The sequence below is a fragment of the Macrobrachium rosenbergii genome, chromosome 12 (genome assembly GCF_040412425.1).
Source record: "Macrobrachium rosenbergii isolate ZJJX-2024 chromosome 12, ASM4041242v1, whole genome shotgun sequence".
In the NCBI taxonomy this organism is placed as follows: domain Eukaryota; kingdom Metazoa; phylum Arthropoda; class Malacostraca; order Decapoda; family Palaemonidae; genus Macrobrachium; species Macrobrachium rosenbergii.
This window is the reverse complement of record NC_089752.1, coordinates 49,966,061-49,979,303: the sequence shown is the minus strand read 5'-3', so window position 1 is coordinate 49,979,303 and position 13,243 is coordinate 49,966,061. Positions and strand designations below refer to the sequence as shown.

The window sequence follows — 13,243 nt, the reverse complement described above, 5'->3', positions numbered from 1 at the left end:
ACCCATCCTTCTTCTTCCTCTAGAAAGAGCGGGTCTTCCTGCCCCTTTCAGCCTGCTTTCCAATCCAGAAAAGGGGGCAAGGGGAAGAAGAAGAAGAAGAAGGGGAAACGCTAGGGGCGGCATTCCCCCCAAAATGCTGCCGAAGGTGAGGGGGTGCCTGTCGAGCCATTGGGCAACATGGCAGCGACACGGAGCCGAGACCTGGATAGTGGATGTCCTTTGGGAGGGATATCTACTACCCTTCGAGTCTTGACCTCCCCTCACCTACTCTCCGGTCCATCTCCACACTTACATCCGAGGAACTCCGAAGGACTCCGCACTACAGCAAGAAGTGCAAGCCATGCTGAGCAAGGGTGCTGTGGAAGTCGTGTTGGACCAATCTCCAGGCTTTTACAGCCGTGTCTTTCTCGTAGAGAAAGCCGTGACAGGAGCAGCCAGCCCGGCAATGGCAAGTCGTCATCGGTCACCTGTCATCACTGGAGAAGCTGGTACCTCATGGGTGTCTTCACCTGGGGTCTCTACAATGGAGGCTAAAGGAATATTGGTCCCAGTCCCGAAACCCTCAGTCCTTTCTCATCCCTCTTTCCAAGGAGGTGAGAGAGGACCTTCACTGGTGGATGGACGACAGGAACCTCTTGATAGGAGTATCCGTGCATACTCCCCCTCCAGACATGCTACTGTTCTCAGACGCATCGACCGAGGGATGTGTGGCACCGAGACGACAAGCACCTTCACATCAACATCCTGGAACTCAAGGCAGCCTTCCTGGCTCTCCAAGAGTTCCGTGATCGAGTGATGGGACACTCCGTGGTACTGATGAGCGACAATACCATGGTAGTGGCATACATCAACAATGCAGGTGCACAAGTGGGCCATGGCTCACTTGGTGGAGCTGTCAGCCAGGTACATTCCAGGCAAGAGTAATGTCACAGCAGACAAGCTCAGCTACCAGAATCAGGTAATAGGGACTGAATGGTCCCTTCACTCGGAAGTGACGGAAAGGCTATTCGACCTGTGGGGGCCTCCAGTCATCGACCTGTTCGCCACCCTGCACAACAGAAAACTCCAGGTCTTCTGCTTGGTTGTGCCGGACCCATCAGCCGCTGCAGAGGACGCTGCCCAGCACCCATGTGGGGACAACCTCGACGTTTATGCCTTTCCTCTGTTCTGTCTGATTCGCCGAGTGATCAACCAAGTGGTGATCACTCCAAATCTCAGAATGATTCTGGTGGCACCTAAATGGCCGCAGGCAATTTGGTATCCTGACCGCTAGCTCTCCTCTACGAGGCGCCGAGAGAGATCCTCCCTTGGCCCAACCTGCTGTGTCAACCCTACGTAGAGCAGTGCCACCAGGCAGTGCAGTCCCTGTGTCTTCACAACTGGAGGTTATTCACCATCTCCTGTGAGCAAGAGGCTTTTTGCGTTGCTCAGCATGAAGATGGCCTGATGCCTCAGACGATCCTCCGCAGCGGTATACCAGGGAAAGTGGTCCGTCTTCTGTGGTTGGTGTTGTCGACGGGGTATCTCTCCGGTCGGAGCTTCTGTTCAGTGATCATGGACTTCCCCGTCTCTTTCGCCAAGAGAAGCTTCTCTCCATTTCAGCTGTGAAAGGCTACCGTATGCACACCGCCTAGTCTTGCAGCTGAAAAGTAGCAGACATCTCTTCCTCCTTCTCGAGATTTCCCTACTGATGAGAAGCTTCAAAGGTCTTGCCCACCCAGGGATCTCAGGCCCCTGCGTGATGTGACTCTGTTCTAAGGAGCCTGACTCATTGCACTGTACGGAGCCTTCATGAGAGTCATCAGACAGGGATCTGACCTCAGATCGTCTTCCTGCTGGCTGTGGCATCGCGAAGAGAGTTGGCGAACTGCATGGACTTTCGCTGATGTTAAACACTTGAGGGGATGGGGATCAGTTACGCTCGATTTCATCCTGGATTTTTATGGCGAAGACTCAGAATCCTTTCCCTCCCTGCCGCATGGTTCAGTCCTTCACGATCCCTCCTAGAGGACTTTGTAGTTAATGAACCAGATGAGATGCTACTGTGTCCTGTTAGAGTGCTGTGGGCGCTATCTGAAAGAGACTCGGCTCTGGCCTGAGTGTTGACGACTCTTCGTTAGTAATGGCTCGACCAAGAAAGAAGTGTCCAAGGACATCATCTCTTTATGGCTTCGTGAGATGATATGGAGAGCATATTCTGCTGCAGGAGAAGACAATACCGGTACACTTCGTCTGAGAGCTCACGAAGTCTGCAGCATTGGTCCATCCCTCGCATTCCGGAAGAACATGTCAGTTCTGCAGGTGCTGAAGGCAGGTATGTGGTCCCAACAGACCATCTTCACCCCCTTCTACCTCCGGGATGTTGCTCATAAGTCCTGGACACTTTTTTCCTTGGGTCCTGTGGTGGCTGCTCAACAAGTTGTGTAGCTTATCCAGCTCCTCTAACAGGGACAGGTTGCATCTCGCTTGTAAGATGTATGGTTGTGGATTGGGAGAATGAGTGTGGAGTGACTGGCCTCTCTTCTTTCTCCCATCCTGGCTCTCTTTCCACAGGCAGGAGCGGACGTGCTGCCATGCTGGGATCTGGCGGGCGATGCAGCAAGCATCCAACAGGAGCTCCGTTCTATTTTCCGCTCAGGTTATAGAAGCAACCCCACTCCTTCCCCTTGCCAGTGGGGGGAAAGAGACCCTGACTATAAACAAACCCAATGCTTGTGATTGCCTTAATGTCATCCGACTCCAAGTTTCTTCTAGCCTACTTTGCATGAACTGACGTTTCTCTTTTCATGCAAAGGGTTCCAGAAATCTGACAATTGATCCTGCGTTTTACAACCCGATCTTTTGTCAGAGGTGAGTTTTCCTTCCTCGCTCTGTCAACCAGGAAGGGAAGACAAGGTGGTGAACTCCAGTCAGTTCAGAGGAGACTTTTTCAGATTCCTCCTCCAACCAGTGAAATGCTCAATGTAAAGGACCGAGGTTTGTATATTGTGTCGGAACAAATCACGGTTTTTATAAGTAAATTGTATTTTTCCTAACTATACAAACCTTAGGTCCTTTACACTTTATGCTCACCTCATGCCACCCCTCAATCTGATACCTGGACCGAAAGGCAAACTGGAATGTTTACATCCGGGCCGGCGGTACTCCTGCCACCTGCACAGTAGTTAACTGCCTAATCACCTTGTTCGAAAGTTTAACGGCTGTTTCCAGCCTACGCTGAAAGTAATTCCTAATGTAAAGGACCTCGGGTTTGTATAGTTAGGAAAAATACAGTTTACTTTTAGGAATTGTGATATTTTCATTCATTAATTTTGCAAATTTTTTAGATCAAATGCTGGACAATTTGGCACATGTTGATTGGCTTGTTAAATTCAATTTGCTCACCCATGGTAGTGGGCTGATGTTCGTCAAAGCAGTTCTGCTCTATGTTCGTTCTGCAGCCCATTAGACCTGCAGCTTTTTCTAGGTATGGAGTATTTACTAAGTTTTCGTACATTACAGTATACTAAGGATGCTTTTCATTGTCAATTACATTAACCTGACTATGGTAAAGTTAGGGTATATTTTTTCTGCATTAAATCTTCACCAGTTGTAGGATTTCCTGCCTTATCACCTAGGAAAACAAATCAGTTCTCTTACCAAACAGTACTTCTATTTTCACAATAGAATGGTACACCACCACAGAAATTAGCAGTCTTTACTCATTAAAAGTGCTGTAGAAGTGACCTCTACAATTATTGTCGTAAAAATCACAATTTTATATATGACACTGAGTAATGACATAGCTATAGTTTCTACTTTAAACGGCAGCTCTCCTGAAAATTGTTTCATTGCGCTCTTTCATTTTAGTGCTGGTACACCTGTCAAACCCACTTTCGTCAAGAATAGTTACAACATTTTAGCTAAAGAGCTCAGTTCAGTTTCTGCCGTTGATGACCCAACATTCAGTCATTCAGCAGCTTTGTTTTGTTAATGAAGAGTTTGATTGTCTATAAGGATTTGATGAAGTATTCTTTCATTTGTAGCCTTCTGAGCTATTTTTTACAAAAAAATATAGCCTTTTTCAATTTTTTTGGACTATTGTGTCAAAATGAGTGTGACCAGTAACCGGTAAGAAACAAAAGGCTGTAATTCTAAAAAGTTGACTTTATTTAAATACCACATCTATGAACATTCTGTTTGTTTTCACTGTGGACAGGTATATTCCTTTGACAGGACTTGCAAGAAATGCAAAGCTTGGGCTGTAACATAAATGGAAAATGTTGCCCAATCATTTGGATAAATTAGAGAAGCTAGGCTTAGGAAAGTGGCTGCTTGAGATGAGGCTGCTTCTGTGTCGACTACCCTGGATGGCTGACCAGTTTTTTACTACCTTTGACTTCTCGTTTAATTCCTACTTCTCGCGCTCTCCCTACAGTTCCATTTTTCTGGCTCCCTTCCCTTTGAACCAAGTGCTTTGCCAGACTTGGAAGCTTGGATGGATAAAATTTTTGTTTTAGTAAGTACTGTTGCTCAGATAGGATCACATTGCAGATGTCGTTGATAAGTGCTAGTGCCCCTCACCCAGGTTAAGTGTTGTGGACAAACGTGGCTATCAAGACATGCTCCTAGGCGGAGGTCCCTGCCCAACTCCTGCACCTGGGAACTAGGGCAAACCGAGAGTCTAACGGAGGTCAGTGGGGTTTGCCACGAGTGGTTGCTTCTCTCAGTCGAGCCTGATTGCTGGTCTCAGGCATCGACAGACAGCCACTGGAAAGGAGTCTTTACAAGATCTCCTAAACCTAGGGCGGTCACTGGTCAGACTCCCTGCACCTGGGAGGGAGGCAAACCGTAATTCTAAGGGAGGTCATTGGGGTTTTACAAACTAAGTGCTGTAGTGGCTACCACAACCACTGAACCTGTTGCTTCAATTGCCAGGCCCTCAACCAAACGCTTGAAATGGACACGGTCCAACGATTTGGAGTCTTCTAGACCTTTGAAGAGGCATGTTGATGATAACGTGGTGATTAAAGCGGGAATCTCACAAGCTGTATTTTATAACCAAGAGCCCTTGCAGCTATTGAGGCGATTTACAGAGAGCTCCCATTGGCTCACATGTCTCTACACTTTAGGCTCTGGGAGATCATTGGCTCCAGCACCACAGCTCCTAAAAACCAATTGGCTCATAATTACACTTTATCTTCACTTCCCATTGGATCCACTCATGGCCTTTAAAGCCAAATTCCTGCATGTTTCAGTTTTGCTGTAGCTCCAGACACCCCGTTGGCTCCCAGCTCTCCAGCATTGGGATACAGGTTTGAGACTCCATGAGACATCCCTATTTTTGCAGGTGGCTGTCGCTGAGTCATGAGAAGTCTGGTCAAGTACATCAGCACCCCAAGACTCTTCAAAACTATCCCATTCACCAATGTTTGACAACACCCTGGGTATGTGTGCCATAATGATTAACATTATAACACGTGATGAATATGTAATGGATTTGATAAATTTACTTTCATTGTTCTTGAACCCAGTTTTTCCAACGTCAAAAGAACAGCCTTCAGAAAGAGAATTATTGGAAATATTTTCTGCTTGGCAACCGCCAAGCGTTAAGACCAAGGAGCCTCTGTTACGTCAGTCCTCAATACCACTAGACTCCCAAAATACCATGCCTTTTGTCAGGAAGTAAGTGTCAGGGATTGAGGACTCAGCGACTACCAAAAATAGGTAGTTATGCAAACCTGTTTTTGATATTCATAGTCAGCTTGTTTCCTTCCTTCAAGGAGCTTTTGCAAAGATGACAGGTGACTGGTTCAGAGTCCTGTCTCTCAATTTTGATCCCAACATGGGCAAAGAGAAAAAACATTTTTCTGAGGTCAAGAAAAGATTTCAAGTCATTCTTTATTCCAAATAAAGGTTTGACACCATCCAAGAAATCTGCTCTTGAACTTTTTTTAGGATGTAGTTCTACAAGTGGCTTTTTTCCTAAGCATGACATTGGTTTGTTTGGTAGCTCTGTCAAAAGGCCTTCTCCTTGCAATGTGCAGTCACTCACATATAACAATGAGTCCCCCAGAGGGAAAAACTTCATTGTCTGTTTGTCATTTTAATCCCCAGCCATCTTCTCTCCTGGTACCCTTGGTTCCTCTTTGATAGACAACAGGTGTTAGCTTGGTTGCCTCCTCCTTTGATAGACATCCCAGGTCAGTTGCTTGGTATCAGCAAGAAGTCCTTTCTAGACATTCAGGTGTTGCTTTTCCTTTAAGACTATAAGATGGTTTTCTGGACCTTGGAAAAAGGACTCCTTTGCTTCTGGAGTCCTTTGAGAAAGATCAATGTCCCTTCTGACCACCCACGTGGTTTTGAGGGAAAACTTTTGGGGTGACTCCCTTAAAAGTGATTTTTTATCAAAGTGAGAGCTTTAGAAGAGGTAAAAGACTTGTCTCATCTTTTTTTCCTGAATCACCCCTTTTCCCAGAACAAACACCTGTGCACTTGGAGGCAAGGCATCCTCATTGGAGTTGAGCCACAAATACTGGACTCTTCAAAAGCAGGTCCCTCAGGATGCTAGAGATGTAACAATGCAGTGACTTGGAGCACTTTGAGAAAGTGAATGGTCTTGATAGACATTTACACACTTACTCTCAATCACAATACAGTGCTTCCATCGGGTTCTCCTGAGACTACGCTCTCAACACAAAAATATTTCCTGGAATCTTCTGGGCTGTGCAACTTCCTGCAAGGTGGTAGAGATCCACTCCTCAAGTCTTCACCAGGCTAATGGGCATAAATTTCTGTCTATATCTGTCCTGACTGAGAGTCTTCTCATCATCCCAAAGAAGGGCACAGAGGACCCTCTCTAGGGAGCTTTTTCCTTTCAAAAGGGAGTTAGTGCAGGAAAAGTCCTGGTGGAATTTCCTCAACTGGGATGACTGTGGCAGATGGTTTTAACTGCCATTGTCTTTTTTAGGTTTTCCAAATTCAGAAGAAATGTCTATCATTCACCCAAAGAAGCCCATCATTTTTGAGTCTTCAGATCTGCTCAGAACTGACCTGGATGTTGCCTGTCTGGAATTCTCCATTAGAGATGTTTGGGCAGCATTTGGGATACATGCTCACTTTTGAGTTACAGGATGTAGTACTTTTTCTGAAGGTCAGTTGGAACAAGAAGATTTTCCTTTCCTTGGAATCATGCTTTGTATTTCCCCCCATTGCCATTCTGAAATAAAAGATCTTCAGATACTGTGGCTCACGATTGAAGGAAGGTTCCCACTTATCCTTTGAAGTCCCTATGTCATCCGAACCCAGAACTCCATTAATCTCAGACAATCATGACTGAGTTTGGGGAGCAACACTAGGACGATTGGAAGTGTCAGGGAATGGTCCTTCAAAGAGGAAACTGCATAAATCTGTGTAGGCATTGAAAGAGATTCACCTGGCTCTTCAACATTTTGCATGGGGAATAGAATCTCAGTGATTGTGTCCCATTCTAGCTAAAATTTGAATCTCTGTATATTCAAAACCAAAGCAGGGCCATTTCAGTGGCTGTCACTGTATTCTTTAGTTTGAATGTCAACAACAATACAGATTCTCACACCTGCTGTAGTTCAGAACAACCTTAAGGTATTATGGACTTATGTTACTGGTTTTGCAAACAGGATTTCTACCCAGAGAATGGGTCGCTAAAATATCTAGGTGCCAGAGTTTCTCAATGGAAATGGTGGGGGATCTCTCCTTCCTCACCCCTACCAACCCTAGGATCCATTGAGACAGTTTAAAGTAGCTGCTCTCTAAAACTGGACCTCCAGACATATCTGGTGACCAAACAGAGGCTTATAGTTTTTACAAGGACTGGTCACACCATGGAAGTGGTGGTTTGTACCACAGGCAAAAGGTGAACTGAGCAGACATTATCAAACACTTGGAACTGAGGATCACATCAATAAAGCAAGTTGCTCATTAGAACTCTAAATAGTATAAATTGTTTTAAGACCTTCTGGGAACTTCTGTCCGATCTGTGGTTTCCATACAGAGGAAAGATCTTGACACAGGTTCAACAGATATCATCATTTAATTGAATCATTTGAAACTGTCAGGAACTTTAAGAGTTTAAGGTTTTTCAAGAAAATGGCGTAAAATGCTATTTATACTGTACACTGTTAGTCTTCTTACAGCACTACCAGGATAACTGAAATTTTTTATTCCATGGAATAAAGAACCATTCAGACATCTCATCTATGAACTACTCTGCAACCCAGCTACTGTTTTTTTAGCTTTGTGCCTAGATCTTCTCTAGGCCTTCGAGTCTAAGAATAGAGGATTTCAGATTCATGCTTAACCTAATCAAGGCTTATTTAAAACTTAAATATAAACTTACAGAAAATAAAACATTTCATAATCTGGTTTTCTCTTTATGACACCAGGAAATTATTATCTGATGTTTCAGCATCACTGCCTTGGGATAATATAGCCAGTCCCCATTTATCGTCCGGCCTGCCTTTCAGCAACAACGATGAACCAGATTTCAATCTCCAGTTATCGGGATCCCTGGTCTCGGGTGGCGCCAGTCCTTAGTGTAGGGTGGTGGCCGTCCCCGGTTATCGGTGTACGACAACCCTGGATCAGCACTACTATGCTTTGTCGCAAGGCTGATGGTTATTGTAATTTTAAGTTATCGTCACACTGTCAGAACAGAACCCCGCTGATAACCGCGACTGGCCTCATTATTTTCGAAAAGGGGTTCCACTTAATCTTTTAGAACTAGGACTGTCTGTTCTAGGTTTTATCACTGAGAGAAGGTGCAGACCACTTTATGTAGCCTTAAGGTAGGCTATCAAGTTATAAAAACTAGGTTATTTTATTGAGCCTAGGATACTGTTTATATATAATCCTAGGCTTATTTGTTTTTGTTAACTTAGTTCAGGTATTGTCTAATCCAGATTATATAGATCACTTTAAATGTACAGCCAAAGGCTATATAAAAACAGAAACTTACTAATATGAAACTTCAGTTAGTCTACTTTTTTGTCTAACCCAGGTTGTTGTTTATATCCAGTTATTGCAGGTTTGGTCTACTATATAAAAACAGTAACTCACTAATGTAGCCTTGTTCAAGGACTACAGTAACTGGGTCCATTCTAATGCAGGCTACTGCCTAATGTGGCATTATTTAATTCATGACTTAAGTGTATCCTCCACTATTTAAAAACTTGTTAGCCTAGCCTTGATTAGGTTGTTGCCAGTTTTTGGGATCTAGTCCTAATCACTATTTCATCTAGTCCTCCAATCATGTTCTAATGGATGGGTCCAAAAATGGATGTTTTTATGGTTATCATATAATTTGATATAAAAAGTTAGTAATGCCTAAGCTAGCCCTGGGATTATTTAGCTCAATTAAGTGCACAAGCTTTGTATAAAAGGAAGAAATTTATATTATATGCAGCTCCTTGTTGACTGATTTATTTTGCCAATCCTGACACTACCACTCATTGTCCCTATCTAAGCTGAGGCCATGAGCAACGACCAATAGTCAGTATCTCCTGCTCTTGCTCAAGTCCCCAGGTATTTACAACAAGCATTACCATTAATGTAGACATCTTTTCTGAAAATTTTCTATAGTAATTTCTTTAATGTTTTTTTAGTTAAAACATTTAGTTAGGATTTAAAAACAATCTTCCCACCTCCTGTCAATGGTAGCAATCAATGCTTTACAATTACTAGGTAGGCTGTGTCATATATAAAATGACATTTTATAATCAAATAAGGTTTTATTATACTTACCAAAGGTACATGAACAAACTTTCCCTCCTCCCCTTAATGGACTTGGAGCATAAGCACTTATCTTGCTCTTTTTGCTGTTTGTACCTATTCTTCCGGAGAAAAAGTTGAATACCTGCACCAAAACAAAAACGATGCTAACTGTTCAATTCATAAGCTGCTGTTTGAGAGTTAAAACTATAGCTTTTAAAGCCCGTTGTATAAAAATGTCATTTTTGTAAAGTAAACTTCTATTTTTCAGGTTCTTTTGACTATACAAACTTGAGGTCCTTTACATTGAAAATTACTTACAGCAGAGCTGGAAACGGCCGTCCACTTTCAAACCCCATCACAAGGTGGTTAACTACCACAATAGGCGTGGGTCCCGACCCGCCTGGATGTAAACATTCCAGTTTGCCTTTGCCCCATGGAGTGTCAGATTGAGGTGGCATGAGGTGGGACAAAAAAAGCATTTTGACTATCAAAAATCTATTTCTAAGGAGGCCCGTGGTCACCCGGGTGAAATAATCCATTCAAGAACTTATTTCTAGGTAATGTCCGTTGCTAGATACCAGAGACATGGTGTAAGAAAAAAGTTCTAAAATGTTTTCTTACTACCCCCAGGGAAGCTGAAGAAATGGAGTCATATGGTAAAGGGTGAGATTGTCACAATCACTCGACCATGCCCTGTAAAGATTCCCAATGTCAAACATGTCCCTAATAATTTTTAGAGGTGCCGATACAAGCCCACGCACCACTCGCCATGGACTGTACACAAGGCAACACTAGTCGCATTCCATGTTAGCACCCACCCCACTAGAATGAAGTTTACCATGGGAGGGAGAGAATGAAAACAGTGGGTCATTGGTGACCGGGCCCCCCCAGAAATAGATTTTCCTTTGTCAAAATCCTTTTTCTGGATCGGGGACCCGTGTCAGTCGGTGAAATAATAACAGAGAAATAAATATCATTCTTATGCTATTAAAGACTTTAAATAGAAACGTTGAAAACTAGGGAGAATTCCACCCTGAACATTAGTAAGGTCCTCGAAGTTCATGTAATGAAAATAATGTAAGTGGTCACCGCTTAAGATCATGAATTAGGAATTGGAACCTGAATAGGTTTGTATTAAGAAAACACTTGCTGCCTAATAGCAGACACAATGACAGTAAACCCCCTTTTCAAATAAAGAGGACCTGACAAAATTAAGTAGGTCCTGTCTAAAAAAACCTGTAAGGAGAAAACTGGGCACAGAAACAGACCTTGTGAAAGGAGTACTTTCCAAGGTGACCACTGAAAATGAGGACCTTCAACTGCAGATAGAAAGTTAGGGTGAGAATTCCCAACACTACTACCCTGATGAGGAAACAAAATGGTTGGTTCCACGCTAGACAGGCAGACAGTACAGGAAAAACTAACACTAGAAGCTAAGCTGATTAAAAATTTTGGGACTTCCCCAACAAGGAAAGGTAAGAACAAGATGATTGTTGGTTGCAAAAGCTAACTCCGATACATTACTCAAAGACCAGGGTACTGTTCTTAGACGTTAAGACCTTGGCCCTGTGAGTCTGGTTCCAACAAAACACTTTCCTCGGGGCCAATGCGGCTGCATCAGTACTGTAGCTTCAAAAACTATGTGAAGAGTGCTGAATTACTTAACTGCAGAACCATACTGCAGTAAGTAGGGATCCTTTAACTGATTTCCAGAGGAAACAGTAATAACAGGACCAATATCAGTTTCCTCCTAAACTGCAAGATTCACAAAGACCACAAAGCCAGGACATCAGAGGTTTGAGGGAGAGGCTGGCCAGGGCTGAGTTTATACCAGACGGACAGCTTGATAGTTTTGTGGCTGGTTGGGTTGCAAACAGACCTACTTCCAGGCCCAGGAAAAGGTCACAAGACTACCTGAATGACGCTCCGTCTAAGGACTATTCCGACACCAGGGGAGGCCCTGGATAGGAAAATGCAGTGACCTTTTTGACCCCTACGAGAAGGGTGGTAGACAGAGGCACTTGTGACTGTTGGTTATGGAAGAATGAACCATAACCTGAACGGCAACTCAAGTCCAAACCACTTGTTGGCATGAGTGCACTATCGCTGTTTTGTTCCAGAACCAGCCTAAATAAATCCTCTTGGGAGGAAGAAGTTTCCCAAAGGACAGGAAGACTGCACACAGCCCTCCAAAGCATTGATGTGGAACTGCGGGCACGCCGACTAAGTTCCATGTACTTCATTGGGCAAAAAATATCCACCCCCCACCCGCCCAGAGAGGGTGACGATTGTGGAATACTGAGGCCGGAGGGGAAAGCTGGAGAGGAACTGGACCGATAGCTCTTGACAGATATTCAAACAGGAGGAATCAGGAGACACGTCCCTGACTCTCACCATACCCCTTCATAAACTCAGCTTTGACTTCAGAAGGAGAACCGTCACTGAAGCAAACTGGAAAACCCAGGACCTTTTCTTGGGCACGGCGTATGCTTGTGTTGATGAAATGTTTAGTTGCCCTTGCTATCTCTTTCCACTTCCACTGGATTCACAACTACTGGAAGGTTACCTCCTGAATCAGGTGGGATTCCCTTCCTGGTTACTGAAGCCCAAAGACTCAGAAACCGATTATAATGACCGCGCCCTCAGGCAATTCCGGCGCTGGGTGCCCAAACAGGCAACTAGATATGCAGCTAGCATACCTCCAATACGGGCTGTTGAACTACGGTATTGTTCAAACTGGCAAAGATTCTGGGGGCTGCAAGAGGAGGCATGAACCTGAAGGGAGTAAATACAACTTCCAGTCTGAATCCCAAGAAGGGATAGAGCGCTATGCAACTAAGATGTGAAAGGAAGCGTCAGAAAGGTCTATAGAGGTAGTTCACGGCTCCGCGAATATCCCGAGCCACCTACAAGACTATGTAACCGAGACTTGCCGCGTGAATGAGAAAATAGCGGGACACGCTTCGGAGAAAAATTTTCAGTGGGAAGGGAACTTCCTTGGCAGACTGAAAAGCCTGACAGGCCATTCACAAAAGACGGAGAGGACTGAAACAGTCAGCTCCACTCCACGAGCATGAAATAACTATACTCTCTGGGCCAAGGACTGAAGATTCAGTGGCCCCGAAAATGGTACAGCCTCCCACCCTGAAATACTGGGGAGGGAGGCGGTTGCCTCCATCTAGAGCGTGCCTTCCCAATTTCTCGGAGAGGAGCAGGATGCTTCCTGCTTCTATGATAACCCCGAGTTCAGTGCCTCTGGTAAATGTCTAGTGAAATTCCTTCCTTGGGTTTTATTATGAAGCAAAAAAACTCTAGCGGAGGCACGGGGAGGCAGAGACACAGAGGAGTCACAAAGGGCTGATGTGTTGGCTGAACCACGCACACATCGAGGTGGAAGCTGGGAGGTGAGAGGCTGATGGCTGTCTAGGGGCGAGACCTGAAGAGCCTGCCACCGCCTGAAGCAGGGCTCTTGAAGTACATGGAACTTTTGCGGACTTAGGATAGGTCGGCAAGA

The 13,243-nt window shown here is 44.5% G+C and overlaps 1 protein-coding gene across 17 annotated transcripts in view; it reads left to right on the top strand.

Annotated features, from left to right (window-relative positions):
- The window catches only part of LOC136843652 (zinc finger and BTB domain-containing protein 18.2-like), a 122,374-nt gene that overhangs the window by 86,637 nt on the left and 22,494 nt on the right, over nucleotides 1-13,243 (top strand). For 9 of the 17 annotated variants that reach the window (XR_010854631.1, XR_010854638.1, XR_010854637.1 and 6 more), the window contains one exon: nucleotides 3,327-3,466. The exons of the other annotated variants lie outside the window; for them this stretch is intronic. The gene's annotated coding sequence lies outside the window, so the exon portion shown is untranslated. The remainder of the gene's footprint in view (nucleotides 1-3,326; nucleotides 3,467-13,243) is intronic. 17 annotated transcript variants of the gene reach the window in all.